Here is a 6,573-nt window from a genome sequence, read left to right as displayed (position 1 = left end):
GCGTCCACAGCTCCTTGGATCCGCAGGGGATGAAGTTTCAGACCGATCTGGTTCAGAGCTTGTACGATGATGTGTTTAAACTCCGGTTTAAACAAGGTTCTGGTGAAATCTTCATAATTAAAGTCAAAGTAATAGGGCGTGGGTTCATAGAGGCATCCGTGTTGTATTTGACTAGGATGGTTGATTTTGCAGCCGTAGCATTCACGTTTCATCTTTGAACCGACGGTGCTTTCCAGAACGGACGCAACAATGGCCTTTATTAGCTTAAAGCCATCGACTCCGATACAGCCGTCCACGCCGTCCTCTGATGCACCGTGCGCGGCTGTGGCGATGTTACAGCTACGCGTTGTGAGGAAGTGCAGATTGTGATAGCCCAGCTCTCTGCAGAACTCATCCAGCCAGCTGTTAATAGGCGGTGTGTCCTCAACACTTGGCGGGGGAGCCTCCATGGTATCGGGTGTATCTTTGACTGTGTGGCAGGGTGTTTCAGAGTCTTGAGACATTATGGATCAGTGTGTTTGTGGGGTCTGTGACGGCTCATTTAATGCTTGTAGTAAGTGGGCGGAGTCGGCAACTCGCCGGTCTCAGCCATGCTTCCGCGAGGGTCAAACAATTTAACCCTTACGGAGTTGTATTGGTCTCGCATCTTGCACCATCTAAACATTTTGTCAATGTGAGCAAAAATATCTCCAAGCACACGAACGTCGCGCCATTGGAATATGAATTGCAGATCGTAGTGGTTGTTGTGCTCATCCTCGGGTATAGGCCAAGTATACTCGGAAATCTTTGATGCGTCTCTACATGTGAAAATGTAGACACACTCATCAAGTTTCTTTTTACACTGATTGGCGACTACACGATAGCGCATACCCCGTGTCACACCGTTCCACTCTCCAACGTACAACGGCACGTCACAAAATCCTTGCACATCTTTCCAGATACGTTTGAAAACCTATAACCTGTTTTAAACAAACCTATCTTATAACATCCCATTTATACAACACACACCCGCAGTGTGACACGCAGTGGTGAGACGCGCACGGGTCGAAAAGGGAGGGGTGATAGACAGCAAATGTCACACACGAGCCGTCATGTTTAATGACAGCATACGCTTGACATAAACACACTCAGGAATAAACAAACCACTAAATGACCCGTCATAAAACGATAAAACATTCTCTGTCTAAAGTTGACAACTTGTACAGATTTTGATTGATGGGCCCCGCCACCCTGTCAAAGGGTCATAAAACACGACCTGTCAGACAGCAACTGTCACCGGGTGGGGGAGGGGGTCATAAAAGTTTGACGAATGCCGGCCCGTTACAACTACTGTCTTTCTCTCCCAAATCAACTTTAGTCTGGCAGGTTTTGGTTCAGCCTTAGGAAATCTGAAAAAGAGAGACAACAAGCTCAATTGAAAAGTGTTTAATATTAAAACATTACATTTATTTAAGACTTACTGTATTAAATCTATAGTTTACTGGCAGAGATTGTATAGCAGATATATTTTTACCTAAACTAGAGCTTGACTAAAATGTCATCATATATATTAAGGGGTGGTTTCCCAGACAGGAATTAGACTAGTCCTAGACTAAAATAAATGTAAGAGCTGTCCAAACTGAAAACAACTTTCTCTGACATATCTTAAAATACATCAGTGTCCTTTGTTTTACATCGTAATGCACATAAGTAATGTTTTTAGTAAGGCATGTTTGTTAAAACAATCCTAATTAAACTAAGGTCTAGTCCTGGATAAAGCTAATCCCTGTCCGGGAAACCACCCCTAAGAGTTTTCATTATAATGACTTGCCTATATGGGCTGCAAAATCCTCCTTACATAAAATACTTCAGCTCCTAAAGAAAGATTTTATTGTATTAAATTTAAATGTAAAACTTGTCAGAAAGAAAATGCAACAAGCAGACAATTGGGTGGTTTCCTGTAAAGGGATTATCTTAAAACAGGACTAGGCCTTAGTTTAATAAAGAAATATAACTAGTTTAAAAAAACATGCCTTAATAAAAACATTACCTGTGTGCATTTTGAGGCAAAACAAAGGACACTGGTGTATTTTAAGATATGTCAGTGCAAGTTGTTTTCAGTTTGGACAGCTCTTACATTTATTTTAGTCTAGGACTAGTCTAATCCCTGTCCGGGAAACCGCCTCAATATGTATATAATGTTATCTAAACTGAAGCTTGATTTACTACTACGAATGAATTATTATATCTTAAAATGACTTACCATTAGCTGCAAAGTCCTCCCTACAAATGTCTTTGAAAAACTTTAGCTTCTGAGGAAAGAATGCAGCATCATTAATACTAAATACAGTTAAGTTAGGTAAAAGCCTTACAACCTCTAAACAGTCAATAAATGGTTAACTTTCACGCTACATTAAAAAAACAGATTTTCTGACGCTACCTTTTTTCATTAACATATACAGCACCCCAATACATATATTTAACAAAACAATCGGGTGTACTAATTCGATATAACAGGCTAACAGTGCTATCTTTCAAACCTTTAACATTAGCTATAAGCTAAGCTAAGCTACACAACAGCTTATCACTAATAGCGAGTTAGACACCGCGTTATTGACAACATTTCGCATTCGAAATATGATAGTCTACTGATAAACTTCAGAATGGTCAAACGATAATCAAATATATTAATTTTAAGATATTTTAACGTACCTTGGGACTGAATCCGTCTGTCTTGAACGACTGGTAAAAATCAAAATACGTGCGTCGTGACGTCATCCCACACGTCAGATGCATTATTCAAATCTCAGAATTCACTTTTCTCTAAAATGCATTTACGAAAACTGTTTAAGTTAATTAATGTGTACAGCTAAAAGCGGTATGCAATTGACTCAAAAACTAAAAAAACAAACAAACACTCATATTCCCCTTACGAAAATGAATGTTTTTTTTTGTGGTAAAAGTTTAGTAACCATGTTTTTTTGGTGTATTGATTATTATTAGCAAAACCATGGTTATTTTGTGGTAAAACACAGTTAATTGGTTTATCCAATGCTTGACTATAGTGAAGTTAAAGTGTACCTTATTATGTTAATAGTATATTACTTAAGCAATATCGCTTGAGTAGGAGTGTGATATAGCTCTATATCATCACGGCTGTGATTAGGCCAGAGGCACGAGGCCGCAGGCCGAGTGCCGGAGGCAATCACAGCCGTGATGATATAGAGCTATATCACACGACTCCGAGAGCGATATTGCTTTTATACAACAGTTCGACGGCACACGTATGAAAAACGAAAACTAGAAAACAAAACGGAGTTATTTAAAAGCCTCTTTGTTTGAGAACTACTTCTTCCGCCACGGATTTGAGGGCGGCCAGAATGACAGGAAACACTTTCGGCTGCTTTGAAGCTCATAACAACTCAATGGATGGAAAAGCCGTTTCTTTATATTACCGTTTCTTGGTCACAAAGTGTAGTTTTAAGATTAGTTCAGTCGAGAATGTATATGTATTATATTTAAATCTGCAGTCGATTAGTAAAGATAGCGCCTGTTTGAACGTTTGCTTAGTGAGATTCGGTACGAATGAGAACCAAAGCATGAGCGGACATCAGTGTTCACTCGCCCCGCTGACCACCACCCTCTCTGGGCTACATATCTGACAGGTATTCCCTGGCTCTCATGTTGGCGTTGTTTGTTTATGATCGTCAAAATGAGATCAAATCAGCAGTATTTGGTGTCATGATCAAACTATTACTTGTTTTTTATTCATATTTAGTGTCTTTTGTGTTGTTATTGTTTTGGCGCGAGGTAAAAGTGAATAAAACTATACTTGTATAATGTTACTATTGCTTTCTCATTTATTCTTAACGCGATACGAGCACTCGATTATTATTAAACTTTGTTCTTGTCAGTACTATATAAAACTGTTTTTTATAAGCGTTAGAGAGATGTTTTTGCATGCTGCTTATAAATATACCAGTGGCGATATCTCATAACATGTTTTAATAGTCACGTCGCGATTAAATAAATGATCAATGTTCACATTTAAAAGCTGCGGTGCTTACCTGCAGTTCCACGGTGTTTTCGCGTTCTGATAAGACATATAGATCCAGAAAAAAACGAGTGTTTATATTCCTCTTTCCAAGTGTTAATCGTCCACACGATGTGACAAGACATTTCTCCCATTAACTTTAACGTAACATCCAAGGGCGCTGATCTTTGACGGAATAATAACTTCCGATTGGGGATTCACAGACTGATTTATGAGCTAGTAAAATAATGAGACACACGGAGAGTGATTCAAAACAGGGCGTCTGTGTTTTTCCATTCAGAGATGAGCCTGCTTAGGACCTCCATTCACTAGGTGGCGGAATGATACGAAAGTGGCGGAAAGGTGAAGAGGTTACAGTGCCGTTATCAGTAGAATATTGCACGCCTCTTAGCCAATCAGATTCGAGAACCAGAAAGAACTGTTGTATAAAAATGTATACATCTACAATATAAAATGTAACAGAACATACTGCTCTCTCGTAATTTTAAGCCCACGTTATTTCTCCATAAAATAATATACATTTGTACACCCCATATTCTTTCAAAATGTGCTTAAAATGTACTGTTTCTAAAGAATACTAAATAATGTATTTTTGGAAATATACTGTCAGTGCATTATTATAATGATAACTTTAAGCATACCGATAAAGTATACCTAAAATACATTTTAAAATAAGTTTAAATTTAGTATACTTTAAAAATTGCACAAAACTTTAACTTTAAGTATATTTTTCTAAAGTATACTTTTAGAAAATGTACTAAAGTATAATTATTTTGAAGTATGTTAAAAGTTTAATTGTAAAAAATACGTGCAAATATGTTGTAAGCATACTTTAAATATGTTTAAAGAAAGTTCATTCCTTTGTAAGTATATTTGTAATGTACTATTGCAAAGTTAAATATACTTGAAATACAATAAAGTATATTTGTTTTTCACCAGGGATTTTAGCTATCAGAACATACAAGTATGAATTTCACCTGGCAACCACTGATCTCACACACACTCAAGTAATTCTAGTTACATTCAAGTACTTCTAGTTATCAGGACATACCAGTATGAATTTCACCTGACAACCAATGATCTCACACACACAGGCAGGGGAGAGGGAGGGGGATGAAGGGAAGAAATAACCCAGAATTTTTTTAGAGTGTAATCACAGGTAAAGTAGTTTATTCTCAACATCTATGCAAGTACTTATAGCTATCAGAACATACAAGTATGAATTTCACCTGGCAACCACTGATCTCACACACACAGAGAGGGAGGGAGGGGGGATGAAGAGAAGAAATAACCCAGCATTTTTTAGAGTGTAATCACAAGTAGTTTATTCTCAACATCTATCCAAGTAATTGTAGTTATCAGAACATACCAGTATGAATTTCACCTGGCAACCAATGATCTCACACACACAGGGAGGAGAGAGCGAGGGAGGGGGATGAAGAGAAGAAATAACCCAGCATTTTTTAGAGTGTAATCAAAAGTAAAGTAGTTTATTCTCAACATCTATTCAAGTCATTCTTGTTATCAGAACATACAAGTATGAATTTCACCTGGCAACCACTGATCTCACACACACACACTCAAGTAATTCTAGTTACATTCAAGTACTTCTAGTTATCAGGACATACCAGTATGAATTTCACCTGGCAACCACTGATCTCACACACACAGAGAGGGAGGGAGGGGGGATGAAGAGAAGAAATAACCCAGCATTTTTTAGAGTGTAATCACAAGTAGTTTATTCTCAACATCTATCCAAGTAATTGTAGTTATCAGAACATACCAGTACGAATTTCACCTGGCAACCACTGATCTCACACACACTCAAGTAATTCTAGTTACATTCAAGTAATTCTAGTTATCAGAACATACCAGTATGAATTTCACCTGACAACCAATGATCTCACACACAGAGGCAGGGGAGAGGGAGGGGGATGAAGGGAAGAAATAACCCAAAAAAATTTTTAGAGTGTAATCACAGGTAAAGTAGTTTATTCTCAACATCTATGCAAGTAATTTTAGCTATCAGAACATACCAATATGAATTTCACCTGGCAACCACTGATCTCACACACACTCAAGTAATTCTAGTTACATTCAAGTAATTCTAGTTATCAGAACATACCAGTATGAATTTCACCTGGCAACCAATGATCTCACACACACAGGGAGGAGAGAGCGACCCAGCCCTGTTTCTTACCTTAACAGTGACAGTCACTGTTTAGGCTGAAATCAAAAGCCATCATCTCAGACTGCTGTAGGCATACCAAGGCTTCACTAAAGTGCATCTGAAAACAACTTGTCTCAATATACTTTCTTCCTGCAGGTAAGTTTATTAACTACAGCATATTTTCCTTTATTGTAATTACATTGAAAGATTAACGATAAGGGAATTTATGTTTTTAGTACAATCAAGTTTAGGTCTAAACTTATTGGGTTTACTAAAAATACTGTGTTATTATAATAGTAAATAATATATTTATAAAATGCCATTGGTTAAACTTAATGGGTTAATAACTCTAACTGGCATTTATCCTTCA

The 6,573-nt window shown here is 37.5% G+C and overlaps 1 protein-coding gene across 1 annotated transcript in view; it reads left to right on the top strand.

The window, feature by feature from the left end:
* Positions 1 to 6,215: 6,215 nt before the first annotated feature.
* The window catches only part of LOC135749361 (GTPase IMAP family member 8-like), an 88,041-nt gene continuing 87,683 nt past the window's right edge, over positions 6,216 to 6,573 (top strand). The window contains exon 1 of the mRNA XM_065267958.1: positions 6,216 to 6,359. The gene's annotated coding sequence lies outside the window, so the exon portion shown is untranslated. The remainder of the gene's footprint in view (positions 6,360 to 6,573) is intronic.

Source organism: Paramisgurnus dabryanus, chromosome 16 (genome assembly GCF_030506205.2).
Source record: "Paramisgurnus dabryanus chromosome 16, PD_genome_1.1, whole genome shotgun sequence".
In the NCBI taxonomy this organism is placed as follows: domain Eukaryota; kingdom Metazoa; phylum Chordata; class Actinopteri; order Cypriniformes; family Cobitidae; genus Paramisgurnus; species Paramisgurnus dabryanus.
The sequence above is the reverse complement of the archived record's forward strand: the minus strand, read 5'-3'. Positions and strand labels throughout refer to the sequence as shown.